This window comes from Phyllobates terribilis, unplaced genomic scaffold (assembly GCF_046119375.1).
Source record: "Phyllobates terribilis strain yellow unplaced genomic scaffold, ASM4611937v1 Scaffold_8__6_contigs__length_399053987, whole genome shotgun sequence".
Lineage (NCBI taxonomy): Eukaryota > Metazoa > Chordata > Amphibia > Anura > Dendrobatidae > Phyllobates > Phyllobates terribilis.
This window is the reverse complement of record NW_027362768.1, coordinates 167,348,793-167,368,664: the sequence shown is the minus strand read 5'-3', so window position 1 is coordinate 167,368,664 and position 19,872 is coordinate 167,348,793.

Genomic DNA, 19,872 nt, shown 5'->3' with positions numbered 1-19,872 from the left:
TTGTTCTATTAGTCCATCTATACTAACCTCCACCAGGTTGAAAATTCAAAATAATTTTTATCTGCATCTAGCTCTGAAAAAATATTTTGGCTTGGCTTCTAGCAGTGTGTGGGACTAGTTCTATTAGTCCATCTATACTAACCACCAGTAGGTTGCAAATTCAAAATAATTTTTTTCTGCATCTAGCTCTGAAAAAATATTTTGGCTTCGGCTTGTAGCAGTGTGTGGGACTTGTTCTATTAGTCCATCTATACTAATCTTCACCTGGTTTCAAATTCAAAATAATTTTTATCTGCATCTACCTCTGAAAATAATATTTTGGCTTGGGCTTGTAGCAGTGGGTGGGACTTGTTTTATTAGTCCATCTATACTAACCTCCACCAGGTAGTAAATTCAAAATAATTTTTATCTGCATCTAGCTCTGAAAAAATATTTTGGCTTCGGCTTGTAGCAGTGTGTGGGACTTGTTCTTTTAGTCCATCTATACTAACCTCCACCAAGTTGCAAATTCAAATTAATTATTATATGCATCTAGCTCTGAAAAAATATTTTGGCTTCGGCTTATAGCAGTGTGTGGGACGTGTTCTATTAGTCCATCTATACTAATCTCCACCAGGTTGAAAATTCAAATTAATTTTAATCTGCATCTAGCTCTGAAGAAATATTTGGGCTTGTCCTTTTAGCAGTGTGTGGGACTTGTTCTATTAGTCCATCTATACTAACCTCCACCAGGTTGCAAATTCAAAATAATTTTTATGTGCATCTAGCTCTGAAAAAATATTTTGGCATCGGCTTGTAGCAGTGTGTGGGACTTGTTCTATTAGTCCATCTATACTAACCTCCACCAGGTTGCAAATTCAAAATAATTTTTATCTACATATAGCTCTGAAAAAATATTTCGGCTTCGGCTTGTAGCAGTTTGTGGGACTTGTTCTATTAGTCCATCTATACTAACCTCCACCAGGTTGCAAATTCAAAATAATTTTTATCTGCATTTAGCTCTGAAAAAATATTTTGGCTTGGCTTCTAGCAGTGTGTGGGACTAGTTCTATTAGTCCATCTATACTAACCTCCACTAGGTTGCAAATTCAAAATAATTGTTATCTGCATCTAGCTCTGAAAAAATATTTTGGCTTCGGCTTGAAGCAGTGTGTGGGACTTGTTCTATTAGTCCATCTATACTAACCTCTACCAGGTTACAAATTCAAAATAATTTATATCTGCATCTAGAACTGAAAAAATATTTTGGCTTGGGCTTGTAGCAGTGTGTGGGACTTGTTCTATTAGTCCATCTATACTAACCTCCACCAGGTTGCAAATTCAAAAAAATTTTTATCTGCATCTAGCTCTGAAAAAATATTTTGGCATCGGCTTGTAGCAGTGTGTGGTTCTTGTTCTATTAGTCCATCTATACTAACCTCCACCAGGCTGCAAATTCAAAATAATTTTTATCTGCATCTAGCTCTGAAAAAATATTTTGGCTATGGCTTGTAGCAGTGTGTGGGACTTGTTATATTAGTCCATCTATACTAACCTCCACCAAGTTGCAAATTCAAATAAATTTTGTCTGCATCTAGGTCTGAAAAAATATTTTGGCTTCGGCTTGTTGCAGTGTGTGGGACCTGTTCTATTAGTCGATCTATACTAACCTCCACCAGATTGCAAATTCAAAATAATTTTTATCTGCATCTAGCTCTGAAAAAATATTTTGGCTTCGGCTTGTAGCAGTGTGTGGGACTTGTTCTATTAGTCCATCTATACTATCCTCCACCAGGTTGCAAATTCAAAATAATTTTTATCTGCATCTAGCTCTGAAAAAATATTTTGGCTTCAGCTTGTAGCAGTGTGTGGGACTTGTTCTATTATTCCATCTATACTAACCTCCACCAGGTTGCAAATTCAAAATAATTTTTATCTGCATCTAGCTCTGAAAAAATATTTTGGCTTCGGCTTGTAGCAGTGTGTGGGAATTGTTCTATTAGTCCATCTATACAAACCTCCACCAAGTTGCAAATTCAAAATAATTTTTATCTGCATCTAGCTCTGAAAAATTATTTTGGCTTTGGCTTGTAGCAGTGTGTCTGACTTGTTCTATTAGTCCATCTATACTATCCTCCACCAGGTTGCAAATTCAAAATAATTTTTATCTGCATCTAGGTCTGAAAAAATATTTTGGCTTCGGCTTGTTGCAGTGTGTGGGACTTGTTCTATTAGTCCATCTATACTAACCTCCACCAGGTTGCAAATTCAAAATAATTTTTATCTGCATCTAGCTCTGAAAAAATATTTTGGCTTCGGCTTGTAGCAGTGTGTGGGACTTGTTATATTAGTCCATCTATACCATCCTCCACCAGGTTGCAAATTCAAAATAATTTTTATCTGCATCTAGCTCTGAAAAAATATTTTGGCTTCAGCTTGTAGCAGTGTGTGGGACTTGTTCTATTATTCCATCTATACTAACCTCCACCAGGTTGCAAATTCAAAATAATTTTTATCTGCATCTAGCTCTGAAGAAATATTTTGGCATTGGCTTGTAGCAGTGTGTGGGAATTGTTCTATTAGTTAATCTAAACTAACCTCCACCGGCTGCAAATTCAAAATAATTTTTATCTGCATCTAAGTCTGAAAAAATATTTTGGCATCTGTTTGTAGCACTGTGTGGGACTTGTTCTATTAGTCCATCTATACTAACCTTCACCAGGTTGCAAATTCAAAATAATTTTTATCTGCATTAAGCTCTGAAAAAATATTTTGGCTTGGCTTCTAGCAGTGTGTGGGACTTGTTCTCTTATTCCATCTATACTAACCTCCACCAGGTTGCAAATTCAAAATAATTTTTATCTGCGTCTAGCTCTGAAAAAATATTTTGGCTGCGGCTTGTAGCAGTGCGTGGGACTTGTTCTATTAGTCCATCTATACTAATCTCCACCAGGTTGCAAATTCAAAATAATTTTTATCTGCATCTAGCTCTGAAGAAATATTTGGGCTTGGGTTTGTAGCAGTGGGTGGGACTTGTTCTATTAGTCCATCTACACTAACCTCCGCCAGGTTGCAAATTCAAAATAATTTTTATCTGCATCTAGCTCTGAAAAAATATTTTGGCTTCGGCTTGTAGCAGTGTGTGGGACTTGTTCTATTAGTTCATCTATACTAACCTCCAGCAGGTTGCAAATTCAAAATAATTTTTATCGGCATCTAGCTCTGAAAAAATATTTTGGCTTCGGCTTGAAGCAGTGTGTGGGACTTGTTCTATTAGTCCATCTATACTAATCTCCACCAGGTTGCAAATTCAAAATAATTTTTATCTGCATCTAGCTCTGAAGAAATATTTGGCCTTGGGCTTGTAGCTGTGGGTGGGACTTGTTCTATTAGTCCATCTATACTAACCTTCACCAGGTTGCAAATTCAAAATAATTTTTATCTGCATTAAGCTCTGAAAAAATATTTTGGCTTGGCGTCTAGCAGTGTGTGGGACTTGTTCTCTTAGTCCATCTATACTGACCTCCACCAGGTTGCAAATTCAAAATAATTTTTATCTGCATCTAGCTCTGAAAAAATATTTTGGCTTCGGCTTGTAGCAGTGTGTGGGACTTGTTCTATTAGTCCATCTATACTAAACTCCACCAGGTTGCAAATTCAAAATAATTTTTATCTGTATCTAGCTCTGAAGAAATATTTGGGCTTGGGCTTGTAGCAGTGGGTGGGACTTGTTCTATTAGTCCATCTATACTAACCTCCACCAGGTTGCAAATTTAAAATAATTTTTATCTGCATCTAGCTCTAAAAAAATATTTTGGCTTCGGCTTGTAGCAGTGTGTGGGACTTGTTCTATAAGTTCATCTATACTAACCTCCAGCAGGTTGCAAATTCAAAATAATTTTTATCTGCATCTAGCTCTGAAAAAATATTTTGGCTTCGGCTTGAAGCAGTGTGTGGGACTTGTTCTATTAGTCCAGCTATACTAACCAATACCAGGTTGCAAATTCAAACTAATTTATATCTGCATCTAGCTCTGAAAAAATATTTTGGCTTGGGCTTGTAGCAGTGTGTGGGACTTGTTCTATTAGTCCATCTATACTAACCTCCACCAGGTTGCAAATTCAAAAATTTTTTTATCTGCATCTAGCTCTGAAAAAATATTTTTGCTATGGCTTGTAGCAGTGTGTGGGACTTGTTATATTAGTCCATCTATACTAACCTCCACCAAGTTGCAAATTCAAAATAAATTTTGTCTGCATCTAGGTCTGAAAAAATATATTGGCTTCGGCTTGTTGCAGTGTGTGGGACTTGTTCTATTAGTCTATCTATACTAACCTCCACCAGGTTGCAAATTCAAAATAATTTTTATCTGCATCTAGCTCTGAAAAAATATTTTGGCTTCAGCTTGTAGCAGTGTGTGGGACTTGTTCTATTATTCCATCTATACTAACCTCCACCAGGTTGCAAATTCAAAATAATTTTTATCTGCATCTAGCTCTGAAAAAATATTTTGGCATTGGCTTGTAGCAGTGTGTGGGAATTGTTCTATTAGTCCATCTATACTAACCTCCACCAGGCTGCAAATTCAAAATAATTTTTAACTGCATCTAGCTCTGAAAAAATATTTTGGCATCGGTTTGTAGCAGTGTGTGGGACTTGTTCTATTAGTCCATCTATACTAACCTTCACCAGGTTGCAAATTCAATATAATTTTTATCTGCATTAAGCTCTGAAAAAATATTTTGGCTTGGCTTCTAGCAGTGTGTGGGAATTGTTCTATTAGTCCATCTATACTAACCTCCACCAGGATGCAAATTAAAAATAATTTTTATCTGCATCTAGCTCTGAAAAAATATTTTGGCTGCGGCTTGTAGCAGTGTGTGGGACTTGTTCTATTAGTCCATCTATACTAATCTCCACCAGGTTGCAAATTCAAAATAATTTTTATCTGCATCTAGCTCTGAAGAAATATTTGGGCTTGGGCTTGTAGCAGTGTGTGGGACTTGTTCTATTAGTCCATCTATACTAACCTCCACCAAGTTGCAAATTCAAAATAATTTTTATCTGCATCTAGCTCTGAAAAAATATTTTGGCTTCGGCTTGTAGCAGTGTGTGGGACTTGTTCTATTAGTTCATCTATACTAACCTCCAGCAGGTTGCAAATTCAAAATAATTTTTATCTGCATCTAGCTCTGAAAAAATATTTTGGCTTCGGCTTGAAGCAGTGTGTGGGACTTGTTCTATTAGTCCATCTATACTAATCTCCACCAGGTTGCAAATTCAAAATAATTTTTATCTGCATCTACCTCTGAAAAAATATTTTGGCTTCGGCTTGTAGCAGTTTGTGGGACTTGTTCTATTAGTCCTTCTATACTAACCTTCACCAGGTTGCAAATTCAAAATAATTTTTATCTGCATTAAGCTCTGAAAAAATATTTTGTTTTGGCTTCTAGCAGTGTGTGCGACTTGTTCTCTTAGTCCATCTATACTAACCTCCACCAGGTTGCAAATTCAAAATAATTTTTATCTGCATCTAGCTCTGAAAAAATATTTTGGCTTCGGCTTGTAGCAGTGTGTGGGACTTGTTCTATTAGTCCATCTATACTAATCTCCACCAGGTTGCAAATTCAAAATAATTTTTATCTGCATCTAGCTCTGAAGAAATATTTGGGCTTGGGCTTGTAGCAGTGGGTGGGACTTGTTCTATTAGTCCATCTATACTAACCTCCACCAGGTTGCAAATTCAAAATAATTTTTATCTGCATCTAGCTCTAAAAAAATATTTGGCTTCGGCTTGTAGCAGTGTGTGGGACTTGTTCTATTAGTCCATCTATACTGACCTCCAGCAGGTTGCAAATTCAAAATAATTTTTATCTGCATCTAGCTCTGAAAAAATATTTTTGCTTCGGCTTGAAGCAGTGTGTGGGACTTGTTCTATTAGTCCATCTATACTAACCAATACCAGTTTGCAAATTCAAACTATTTTATATCTGCAGCTAGCTCTGAAAAAATATTTTGGCTTGGGCTTGTAGCAGTGTGTGGGACTTGTTTTATTAGTCCATCTATACTAACCTCCACCAGGTTGCAAATTCAAAATAATTTTTATCTGCAACTAGCTCTGAAAATATATTTTGGCTACTGCTTGTAGGAGTGTGTGGGACTTGTTATATTAGTACATCTATACTAACCTCCACCAAGTTGCAAATTCAAAATAATTTTTATCTGCATCTAGCTCTCAAAAAATATTTTGGCTTCGGCTTGTATCAGTGTGTGGGACTTGTTCTATTAGTCCATCTATACTAACCTCCACCAGGTTGCAAATTCAAAATAAGTTTTATCTGCATCTAGCTCTGAAAAAATATTTCGGCTTCAGCTTGTAGCAGTGTGTGGGACTTGTTCTATTAGTCCATCTATACTAACCTCCACCAGGTTGCAAATTCAAAATAATTTTTATCTGCATTTAGCTCTGAAAAAATATTTTGGCTTGGCTTGTAGCAGTGTGTGGGACTAGTTCTATTAATCCATCTATACTAACCACCACTAGGTTGCAAATTCAAAATAATTTTTATCTGCATCTAGCTCTGAAAAAATATTTTGGCTTCGGCTTGTAGCAGTGTGTGGGACTTGTTCTATTAGTCCATCTATACGAATCTCCACCAGGTTTCAAATTCAAAATAATTTTTATCTGCATCTACCTCTGAAAAAAATATTTTGGCTTGGGCTTGTAGCAGTGGGTGGGACTTGTTTTATTAGTCCATCTATACTAACCTCCACCAGGTTGTAAATTCAAAATAATTTTTATCTGTATCTAGCTCTGAAAAAATATTTTGGCTTCGGCTTGTAGCAGTGTGTGGGACTTGTTCTATTAGTCCATCTATAGTAACCTCCACCAGGTTGGAAATTCAAAATAAGTTTTATCTGCATCTAGCTCTGAAAAAATATTTCGGCTTCAGCTTGTAGCAGTATGTGGGACTTGTTCTATTAGTCCATCTATACTAACCTCCACCAGGTTGCAAATTCAAAATAATTTTTATCTGCATTTAGCTCTGAAAAAATATTTTGGCTTGGCTTCTAGCAGTGTGTGGGACTAGTTCTATTAGTCCATCTATACTAACCACCACTAGGTTGCAAATTCAAAATAATTTTTATCTGCATCTAGCTCTGAAAAAATATTTTGGCTTCGGCTTGTAGCAGTGTGTGGGACTTGTTCTATTAGTCCATCTATACTAATCTCCACCAGGTTTCAAATTCAAAATAATTTTTATCTGCATCTACCTCTGAAAAAAATATTTTGGCTTGGGCTTGTAGCAGTGGGTGGGACTTGTTTTATTAGTCCATCTATACTAACCTCCACCAGGTTGTAAATTCAAAATAATTTTTATCTGTATCTAGCTCTGAAAAAATAATTTGGCTTCGGCTTGTAGCAGTGTGTGGGACTTGTTCTTTTAGTCCATCTATACTAACCTCAACCAGGTTGCAAATTCAAATTAATTTTTATCTGCATCTAGCTCTGAAAAAATATTTTGGCTTCGGCTTATAGCAGTTTGTGGGAATTGTTCTATTAGTCCATCTATACTAATCTCCACCAGGTTGAAAATTCAAATTAATTTTTATCTGCATCTAGCTCTGAAGAAATATTTGGGCTTGGCCTTTTAGCAGTGTGTGGGACTTGTTCTATTAGTCCATCTATACTAACCTCCACCAGGTTGCAAATTCAAAATAATTTTTATATGCATCTAGCTCTGAAAAAATATTTTGGCATCGGCTTGTAGCAGTGTGTGGGACTTGTTCTATTAGTCCATCTATACTAACCTCCACCAGGCTGCAAATTCAAAATAATTTTTATCTGCATCTAGCTCTGAAAAAATATTTTGGCTACGGCTTGTAGCAGTGTGTGGGACTTGTTCTATTAGTCCATCTATACTAACCTCCACCAAGTTGCAAATTCAAAATAATTTTTATCTGCATCTAGCTCTCAAAAAATATTTTGGCTTCGGCTTGAAGCAGTGTGTGGGACTTGTTCTATTAGTCCATCTATACTAACCTCCACCAGGTTGCAAATTCAAAATAATTTTTATCTGCATATAGCTCTGAAAAAAAATTTCGGCATCGGCTTGTTGCAGTTTGTGGGACTTGTTCTATTAGTCCATCTATACTAAACTCCACCAGGTTGCAAATTCAAAATAATTTTTATCTGCATTTAGCTCTGAAAAAATATTTTGGCTTGGCTTCTAGCAGTGTGTGGGACTAGTTCTATTAGTCCATCTATACTAACCTCCACTAGGTTGCAAATTCAAAATAATTTTTATCTGCATCTAGCTCTGAAAAAATATTTTGGCTTCGGCTTGTAGCAGTGTGTGGAACTTGTTCTATTAGTCTACCTATACTAATCTCCACCAGGTTGCAAATTCAAAATAATTTTTATCTGCATCTAGCTCTGAAAAAATATTTTGGCTTGGCTTTTAACAGTGTGTGGGACTAGTTCTATTAGTCCATCTATACTAACCTCCACTAGGTTGCAAATTCAAAATAATTTTTATCTGCATCTAGCTCTGAAAAAATATTTTGGCTTCAGCTTGTAGCAGTGTGTGGGACTTGTTCTATTAGTCCATCTATACTAATCTCCACCAGGTTGCAAATTCAAAATAATTTTTATCTGCATCTAGCTCTGAAAAAATATTTTGGCTTGGGCTTGTAGCAGTGGGTGGGACTTGTTTTATTAGTCCATCTATACTAACCTCCACCAGGTTGTAAATTCAAAATAATTTTATCTGTATCTAGCTCTGAAAAAATATTTTGGCTTCGGCTTGTAGCAGTGTGTGGGACTTGTTCTTTTAGTCCATCTATACTAACCTCCACCAGGTTGCAAATTCAAACTAATTTTTATCTGCATCTAGCTCTGAAAAAATATTTTGGCTTCGGCTTACAGCAGTGTGTGGGACTTGTTCTATTAGTCCATATATACTAATCTCCACCAGGTTGGAAATTCAAAATAATCTTTATCTTCATCTAGCTCTGAAAAAATATTTGGGCTTGGACTTGTAGCAGTGGGTGGGACTTGTTCTATTAGTCCACCTATACTAACCTCTACCAGGTTGCAAATTCAAAATAATTTTTATCTGCATCTAGCTCTGAAAAAATATTTTGGCTTCGGCTTGTAGCAGTGTGTGGGACTTGTTCTATTAGTTCATCTATACTAACCTCCAGCAGGTTGCAAATTCAAAATAATTTTTATCTGCATCTAGCTCTGAAAAAATATTTTGGCTTCGGCTTGAAGCAGTGTGTGGGACTTGTTCTATTAGTCCATCTATACTAACCTCCACCAGGCTGCAAATTCAAAATAATTTTTATCTGCATCTAGCTCTGAAAAAATATTTTGGCTATGGCTTGTAGCAGTGTGTGGGACTTGTTTTATTAGTCCATCTATACTAACCTCCACCAAGTTGCAAATTCAAAATAAATTTTGTCTGCATCTAGGCCTGAAAAAATATTTTGGCTTCGGCTTCTTGCAGTGTGTGGGACTTGTTCTATTAGTCCATCTATACTAATATCCACCAGGTTGCAAATTCAAAATAATTTTTATCTGCCTCTAGCTCTGAAAAAATATTTTGGCTTTGGCTTGTAGCAGTGTGTGGGACTTGTTCTTTTAGTCCATCTATACTAACCTCCACCAGGTTGCAAATTCAAAATAATTTTTATCTGCATCTAGCTCTGAAAAAATATTTTGGCATTGGCTTGTAGCAGTGTGTGGGAATTGTTCTATCAGTCCATCTATACTAACCTCCACCAGGCTGCAAATTCAAAATAATTTTTATCTGCATCTAGCTCTGAAAAAATATTTTGGCATCGGTTTGTAGCAGTGTGTGGGACTTGTTCTATTAGTCCATCTATACTAACCTTCACCAGGTTGCAAATTCAAAATAATTTTTATCTGCATCTAGCTCTAAAAAAATATTTTGGCTGCGGCTTGTAGCAGTGTTTGGGACTTGTTCTATTATTCCATCTATACTAATCTCCACCAGGTTGCAAATTCAAAATAATTTTTATCTGCATCTAGCTCTGAAGAAATATTTGGGCTTGGGCTTGTAGCAGTGGGTGGGACTTGTTCTATTAGTCCATCTATACTAACCTCCACCAGGTTGCAAATTCAAAATAATTTTTATCTGCATCTAGCTCTGAAAAAATATTTTGGCTTCGGCTTGAAGCAGTGTGTGGGACTTGTTCTATTAGTCCATCTATACTAATCTCCACCAGGTTGCAAATTCAAAATAATTTTTATCTGCATCTAGCTCTGAAAAAATATTTTGGCTTCGGCTTGAAGCAGTGTGTGGGACTTGTTCTATTAGTCCATCTATACTAATCTCCACCAGGTTGCAAATTCAAAATAATTTTTATCTGCATCTAGCTCTGAAAAAATATTTTGGCTTCGGCTTGTAGCAGTTTGTGGGACTTGTTCTATTAGTCCATCTATACTAACCTTCACCAGGTTGCAAATTCAAAATAATTTTTATCTGCATTAAGCTCTGAAAAAATATTTTGGCTTGGCTTTTAGCAGTGTGTGGGACTTGTTCTATTAGTCCATCTATACTAATCTCCACCAGGTTGCAAATTCAAAATAATTTTTATCTGCATCTAGCTCTGAAGAAATATTTGGGCTTGGGCTTGTAGCAGTGGGTGGGACTTGTTCTATTAGTCCATCTATACTAACCTCCACCAGGTTGCAAATTCAAAATAATTTTTATCTGCATCTAGCTCTAAAAAAATATTTTGGCTTCGGCTTGTAGCAGTGTGTGGGACTTGTTCTATTAGTCCATCTATACTGACCTCCAGTAGGTTGCCAATTCAAAATAATTTTTATCTGCATCTAGCTCTGAAAAAATATTTTTGCTTCGGCTTGAAGCATTGAGTGGGACTTGTTCTATTAGTCCATCTATACTAACCAATACCAGGTTGCAAATTCAAACTAATTTATATCTGCATCTAGCTCTGAAAAAATATTTTGGCTTGGGCTTGTAGCAGTGTGTGGGACTTGTTCTATTAGTCCATCTATACTAACCTCCACCAGGTTGCAAATTCAAAATAATTTTTATCTGCATCTAGCTCTGAAAAAATATTTTGGCCACTGCTTGTTGGAGTGTGTGGGACTTGTTATATTAGTACATCTATACTAACCTCCACCAAGTTGCAAATTCAAAATAATTTTTATCTGCATCTAGCTCTCAAAAAATATTTTGGCTTCGGCTTGTAGCAGTGTGTGGGACTTGTTCTATTAGTCCATCTATACTAACCTCCACCAGGTTGCAAATTCAAAATAAGTTTTATCTGCATCTAGCTCTGAAAAAATATTTCGGCTTCAGCTTGTAGCAGTGTGTGGGACTTGTTCTATTAGTCCATCTATACTAACCTCCACCAGGTTGCAAATTCAAAATAATTTTTATCTGCATTTAGCTCTGAAAAAATATTTTGGCTTGGCTTCTAGCAGTGTGTGGGACTAGTTCTATTAGTCCATCTATACTAACCTCCACTAGGTTGCAAATTCAAAATAATTTTTATCTGCATCTAGCTCTGAAAAAATATTTCGGCTTCGGCTTGTAGCATTGTGTGGGACTTGTTCTATTAGTCCATCTATACTAATCTCCACCAGGTTTCAAATTCAAAATAATTTTTATCTGCATCTACCTCTGAAAAAAATATTTTGGCTTGGGCTTGTACCAGTGGGTGGGACTTGTTTTATTAGTCCATCTATACTAACCTCCACCAGGTTGAAGATTCAAAATAATTTTTATCTGTATCTAGCTCTGAAAAAATATTTTGGCTTCGGCTTGTAGCAGTGTGTGGGACTTGTTCTCTTAGTACATCTATACTAATCTCCACCAGGTTGAAAATTCAAATTAATTTTTATCTGCATCTAGCTCTGAAGAAATATTTGGGCTTGGCCTTTTAGCAGTGTGTGGGACTTGTTCTATTAGTCCATCTATACTAACCTCCACCAGGTTGCAATTTCAAAATAATTTTTATATGCATCTAGCTCTGAAAAAATATTTTGGCATCGGCTTGTAGCAGTGTGTGGGACTTGTTCTATTAGTCCATCTATACTAACCTCCACCAGGCTGCAAATTCAAAATAATTTTTATCTGCATCTAGCTCTGAAAAAATATTTTGGCTACGGCTTGTAGCAGTGTGTGGGACTTGTTATATTAGTCCATCTATACTAACCTCCACCAGGCTGCAAATTCAAAATAATTTTTATCTGCATCTAGCTCTCAAAAAATATTTTGGCTTCGGCTTGAAGCAGTGTGTGGGACTTGTTCTATTAGTCCATCTATACTAACCTCCACCAGGTTGCAAATTCAAAATAATTTTTATCTGCATTTAGGTCTGAAAAAATATTTTGGCTTGGCTTCTAGCAGTGTGTGGGACTAGTTCTATTAGTCCATGTATACTAACCTCCACTAGGTTGCAAATTCAAAATAATTTTTATCTGCATCTAGCTCTGAAAAAATATTTTGGCTTCGGCTTGTAGCAGTGTGTGGGACTTGTTCTATTAGTCTATCTATACTAATCTCCACCAGGTTGCAAATTCAAAATAATTTTTATCTGCATCTAGCTCTGAAAAAATATTTTGGCTTGGCTTTTAGCAGTGTGTGGGACTAGTTCTATTAGTCCATCTATACTAACATCCACTAGGTTGCAAATTCAAAATTATTTTTATCTGCATCTAGCTCTCAAAAAATATTTTGGCTTCGGCTTGAAGCAGTGTGTGGGACTTGTTCTATTAGTCCATCTATACTAACCTCCACCAGGTTGCAAATTCAAAATAAATTTTATCTGCATATAGCTCTGAAAAAATATTTCGGCTTCAGCTTGTAGCAGTTTGTGGGACTTGTTCTATTAGTCCATCTATACTAACCTCCACCAGGTTGCAAATTCAAAATAATTTTTATCTGCATTTAGCTCTGAAAAAATATTTTGGCTTGGCTTCTAGCAGTGTGTGGGACTATTTCTATTAGTCCATCTATACTAACCTCCACCAGGTTGCAAATTCAAAATAATTTTTATCTGCATTTAGCTCTGAAAAAATATTTTGGCTTGGCTTCTAGCAGTGTGTGGGACTAGTTCTATTAGTCCATCTATACTAACCTCCACTAGGTTGCAAATTCAAAATAATTTTTATCTGCATCTAGCTCTGAAAAAATATTTTGGCTTCGGCTTGTAGCAGTGTGTGGGACTTGTTCTATTAGTCCATCTATACTAATCTCCACCAGGTTTCAAATTCAAAATAATTTTTATCTGCATCTACCTCTGAAAAAAATATTTTGGCTTGGGCTTGTACCAGTGGGTGGGACTTGTTTTATTAGTCCATCTATACTAACCTCCACCAGGTTGAAGATTCAAAATAATTTTTATCTGTATCTAGCTCTGAAAAAATATTTTGGCTTCGGCTTGTAGCAGTGTGTGGGACTTGTTCTCTTAGTACATCTATACTAATCTCCACCAGGTTGAAAATTCAAATTAATTTTTATCTGCATCTAGCTCTGAAGAAATATTTGGGCTTGGCCTTTTAGCAGTGTGTGGGACTTGTTCTATTAGTCCATCTATACTAACCTCCACCAGGTTGCAATTTCAAAATAATTTTTATATGCATCTAGCTCTGAAAAAATATTTTGGCATCGGCTTGTAGCAGTGTGTGGGACTTGTTCTATTAGTCCATCTATACTAACCTCCACCAGGCTGCAAATTCAAAATAATTTTTATCTGCATCTAGCTCTGAAAAAATATTTTGGCTACGGCTTGTAGCAGTGTGTGGGACTTGTTATATTAGTCCATCTATACTAACCTCCACCAGGCTGCAAATTCAAAATAATTTTTATCTGCATCTAGCTCTCAAAAAATATTTTGGCTTCGGCTTGAAGCAGTGTGTGGGACTTGTTCTATTAGTCCATCTATACTAACCTCCACCAGGTTGCAAATTCAAAATAATTTTTATCTGCATTTAGGTCTGAAAAAATATTTTGGCTTGGCTTCTAGCAGTGTGTGGGACTAGTTCTATTAGTCCATCTATACTAACCTCCACTAGGTTGCAAATTCAAAATAATTTTTATCTGCATCTAGCTCTGAAAAAATATTTTGGCTTCGGCTTGTAGCAGTGTGTGGGACTTGTTCTATTAGTCTATCTATACTAATCTCCACCAGGTTGCAAATTCAAAATAATTTTTATCTGCATCTAGCTCTGAAAAAATATTTTGGCTTGGCTTTTAGCAGTGTGTGGGACTAGTTCTATTAGTCCATCTATACTAACCTCCACTAGGTTGCAAATTCAAAATTATTTTTATCTGCATCTAGCTCTCAAAAAATATTTTGGCTTCGGCTTGAAGCAGTGTGTGGGACTTGTTCTATTAGTCCATCTATACTAACCTCCACCAGGTTGCAAATTCAAAATAAATTTTATCTGCATATAGCTCTGAAAAAATATTTCGGCTTCAGCTTGTAGCAGTTTGTGGGACTTGTTCTATTAGTCCATCTATACTAACCTCCACCAGGTTGCAAATTCAAAATAATTTTTATCTGCATTTAGCTCTGAAAAAATATTTTGGCTTGGCTTCTAGCAGTGTGTGGGACTATTTCTATTAGTCCATCTATACTAACCTCCACTAGGTTGCAAATTCAAAATAATTTTTATCTGCATCTAGCTCTGAAAAAATATTTTGGCATCAGCTTGTAGCAGTGTGTGGGACTTGTTCTATTAGTCCATCTATACTAATCTCCACCAGGTTGCAAATTCAAAATAATTTTTATCTGCATCTAGCTCTGAAAAAATATTTTGGCTTGGACTTGTAGCAGTGGGTGGGACTTGTTTTATTAGTCCATCTATACTAACCTCCACCAGGTTGTAAATTCAAAATAATTTTTATCTGTATCTAGCTCTGAAAAAATATTTTGGCTTCGGCTTGTAGCAGTGTGTGGGACTTGTTCTTTTAGTCCATCTATACTAACCTCCACCAGCTTGCAAATTCAAATTAATTTTTATCTGCATCTAGCTCTGAAAAAATATTTTGGCTTCGGCTTATAGCAGTGTGTGGGACTTGTTCTATTAGTCCATCTATGCTAATCTCCACCAGGTTGCAAATTCAAAATAATTTTTATTTGCATCTAGCTCTGAAGAAATATTTGGGCTTGGGCTTGTAGCAGTGGGTGGGACTTGTTCTATTAGTCCACCTATACTAACCTCTACCAGGTTGCAAATTCAAAATAATTTTTATCTGCATCTAACTCTGAAAAAATATTTTGGCTTCGGCTTGTATCAGTGTGTGGGACTTGTTCTATTAGTTCATCTATACTAACCTCTAGCAGGTTGCAAATTCAAAATAATTTATATCTGCATCTAGCTCTGAAAAAATATTTTGGCTTGGGCTTGTAGCAGTGTGTGGGACTTGTTCTATTAGTCCATCTATACTAACCTCCACCAGGTTGCAAATTCAAAAAATTTTTTATCTGCATCTAGCTCTGAAAAAATATTTTGGCATCGGCTTGTAGCAGTGTGTGGGACGTGTTCAATTAGTCCATCTATACTAACCTCCACCAGGCTGCAAATTCAAAATAATTTTTATCTGCATCTAGCTCTGAAAAAATATTTTGGCTATGGCTTGTAGCAGTGTGTGGGACTTGTTATATTAGTCCATCTATACTAACCTCCACCAAGTTGCAAATTCAAAATAAATTTTGTCTGCATCTAGCTCTCAAAAAATATTTTGGCTTCGGCTTGTAGCAGTGTGTGGGACTTGTTCTATTAGTCTATCTATACTAATCTCCACCAGGTTGCAAATTCAAAAATATTTTTATCTGCATCTAGCTCTGAAAAAACATTTTGGCTTTGGCTTGTAGCAGTGGGTGGGACTTGTTTTATTAGTCCATCTATACTAACCTCCACCAGGTTGTAAATTCAAAATAATTTTTATCTGTATCTAGCTCTGAAGAAATATTTGGGCTTGGGCTTGTAGCAGTGGGTGGGACTTGTTCTATTAGTCCATCTATACTAACCTCCACCAGGTTGCAAATTCAAAATAATTTTTATCTGCATCTAGCTCTAAAAAAATATTTTGGCTTCGGCTTGTAGCAGTGTGTGGGACTTGTTCTATTAGTCCATCTATACTGACCTCCAGCAGGTTGCAAATTCAAAATAATTTTTATCTGCATCTAGCTCTGAAAAAATATTTTTGCTTCGGCTTGAAGCAGTGTGTGGGACTTGTTCTATTAGTCCATCTATACTAACCAATACCAGGGTGCAAATTCAAACTAATTTATATCTGCATCTAGCTCTGAAAAAATATTTTGGCTTGGGCTTGTAGCAGTGTGTGGGACTTGTTCTATTAGTCCATCTATACTAACCTCCACCAGGTTGCAAATTCAAAATAATTTTTATCTGCATCTAGCTCTGAAAAAATATTTTGGCCACTGCTTGTAGGAGTGTGTGGGACTTGTTATATTAGTACATCTATACAACCTCCACCAAGTTGCAAATTCAAAATAATTTTTATCTGCATCTAGCTCTCAAAAAATATTTTGGTTTCGGCTTGTTGCAGTGTGTGGGACTTGTTCTATTAGTCCATCTATACTAACCTCCACCAGGTTGAAAATTCAAAATAATTTTTATCTGTATCTAGCTCTGAAAAAATATTTTCTCTTCGGCTTGTAGCAGTTTGTGGGACTTGTTCTATTAGTACATCTATACTAATCTCCACCAGGTTGAAAATTCAAATTAATTTTTATCTGCATCTAGCTCTGAAGAAATATTTGGGCTTGGCCTTTTAGCAGTGTGTGGGACTTGTTCTATTAGTCCATCTATACTAACCTCCACCAGGTTGCAAATTCAAAATAATTTTTATATGCATCTAGCTCTGAAAAAATATTTTGGCATCGGCTTGTTGCAGTGTGTGGGACTTGTTCTATTAGTCCATCTCTACTAACCTCCACCAGGCTGCAAATTCAAAATAATTTTTATCTGCATCTAGCTCTGAAAAAATATTTTGGCTACGGCTTGTAGCAGTGTGTGGGACTTGTTATATTAGTCCATCTATACTAACCTCCACCAGGCTGCAAATTCAAAATAATTTTTATCTGCATCTAGCTCTAAAAAATATTTTGGCTTCGGCTTGAAGCAGTGTGTGGGATTTGTTCTATTAGTCCATCTATACTAACCTCCACCAGGTTGCAAATTCAAAATAATTTTTATCTGCATTTAGCTCTGAAAAAATATTTTGGCTTGGCTTCTAGCAGTGTGTGGGACTAGTTCTATTAGTCCATCTATACTAACCTCACTAGGTTGCAAATTCAAAATAATTTTTATCTGCATCTAGCTCTGAAAAAATATTTTGGCTTCGGCTTGTAGCAGTGTGTGGGACTTGTTCTATTAGTCTATCTATACTAATCTCCACCAGGTTGCAAATTCAAAATATTTTTTATCTGCATCTAGCTCTGAAATAATATTTTGGCTTGGCTTTTAGCAGTGTTTGGGACTAGTTCTATTAGTCCAAGTATACTAACCTCCACTAGGTTGCAAATTCAAAATAATTTTTATCCGCATCTAGCTCTGAAAAAATATTTTGGCTTCAGCTTGTAGCAGTGTGTGGGACTTGTTCTATTAGTCCATCTATACTAATCTCCACCAGGTTGCAAATTCAAAATAATTTTTATCTGCATCTAGCTCTGAAAAAATATTTTGGCTTGGGCTTGTAGCAGTGGGTGGGACTTGCTTTATTAGTCCATCTATACTAACCTCCACCAGGTTGTAAATTCAAAATAATTTTTATCTGTATCTAGCTCTGAAAAAATATTTTGGCTTCGGCTTGTAGCAGTGTGTGGGACTTGTTCTTTTAGTCCATCTATACTAACCTCCACCAGGTTGCAAATTCAAATTAATTTTTATCTGCATCTAGCTCTGAAAAAATATTTTGGCTTCGGCTTATAGCAGTGTGTGGGACTTGTTCTATTAGTCCATCTATGCTAATCTCCACCAGGTTGCAAATTCAAAATAATTTTTATCTGCATCTAGCTCTGAAGAAATATTTGGGCTTGGGCTTGTAGCAGTGGGTGGGACTTGTTCTATTAGTCCACCTATACTAACCTCTACCGGGTTGCAAATTCAAAATAATTTTTATCTGCATCTAACTCTGAAAAAATATTTTGGCTTCGGCTTGTAGCAGTGTGTGGGACTTGTTCAATTAGTCCATCTATACTAACCTCCACCAGGTTGCAAATTCAAAATAATTTTTTATCTGCATCTAGCTCTGAAAAAATATTTTGGCATCGGCTTGTAGCAATGTGTGGGACTTGTTCAATTAGTCCATCTATACTAACCTCCACCAGGCTGCAAATTCAAAATAATTTTTATCTGCATCTAGCTCTGAAAAAATATTTTGGCTATGGCTTGTAGCAGTGTGTGGGACTTGTTATATTAGTCCATCCATACTAACCTCCACCAAGTTGCAAATTCAAAATAAATTTTGTCTGCATCTAGCTCTCAAAAAATATTTTGGCTTCGGCTTGTAGCAGTGTGTGGGACTTGTTCTATTAGTCTATCTATACTAATCTCCACCAGGTTGCAAATTCAAAATAATTTTTATCTGCATCTAGCTCTGAAAAAACATTTTGGCTTGGGCTTGTAGCAGTGGGTGGGACTTGTTTTATTAGTCCATCTATACTAACCTCCACCAGGTTGTAAATTCAAAATAATTTTTATCTGTATCTAGCTCTGAAGAAATATTTGGGCTTGGGCTTGTAGCAGTGGGTGGGACTTGTTCTATTAGTCCATCTATACTAACCTCCACCAGGTTGCAAATTCAAAATAATTTTTATCTGCATCTAGCTCTAAAAAAATATTTTGGCTTCGGCTTGTAGCAGTGTGTGGGACTTGTTCTATTAGTCCATCTATACTGACCTCCAGCAGGTTGCAAATTCAAAATAATTTTTATCTGCATCTAGCTCTGAAAAAATATTTTTGCTTCGGCTTGAAGCAGTGTGTGGGACTTGTTCTATTAGTCCATCTGTACTAACCAATACCAGGTTGCAAATTCAAACTAATTTATATCTGCATCTAGCTCTGAAAAAATATTTTGGCTTGGGCTTGTAGCAATGTATGGGACTTGTTCTATTAGTCCATCTATACTAACCTCCACCAGGTTGCAAATTCAAAATAATTTTTATCTGCATCTAGCTCTGAAAAAATATTTTGGCCACTGCTTGTAGGAGTGTGTGGGACTTGTTATATTAGTACATCTATACTAACCTCCACCAAGTTGCAAATTCAAAATAATTTTTATCTGCATCTAGCTCTCAAAAAATATTTTGGCTTCGGCTTGTAGCAGTGTGTGGGACTTGTTCTATTAGTCCATCTATACTAACCTCCACCAGGTTGCAAATTCAAAATAAGTTTTATCTGCATCTAGCTCTGAAAAAATATTTCGGCTTCAGCTTGTAGCAGTGTGTGGGACTTGTTCTATTAGTCCATCTATACTAACCTCCACCAGGTTGCAAATTCAAAATAATTTTTATCTGCATTTAGCTCTGAAAAAATATTTTGGCTTGGCTTCTAGCAGTGTGTGGGACTAGTTCTATTAGTCCATCTATACTAACCTCCACTAGGTTGCAAATTCAAAATAATTTTTATCTGCATCTAGCTCTGAAAAAATATTTTGGCTTCGGCTTGTAGCAGTGTGTGGGACTTGTTCTATTAGTCCATCTATACTAATCTCCACAAGGTTTCAAATTCAAAATAATTTTTATCTGCATCTACCTCTGAAAAAAATATTTTGGCTTGGGCTTGTAGCAGTGGGTGGGACTTGTTTTATTAGTCCATCTATACTAACCTCCACCAGGTTGTAAATTCAAAATAATTTT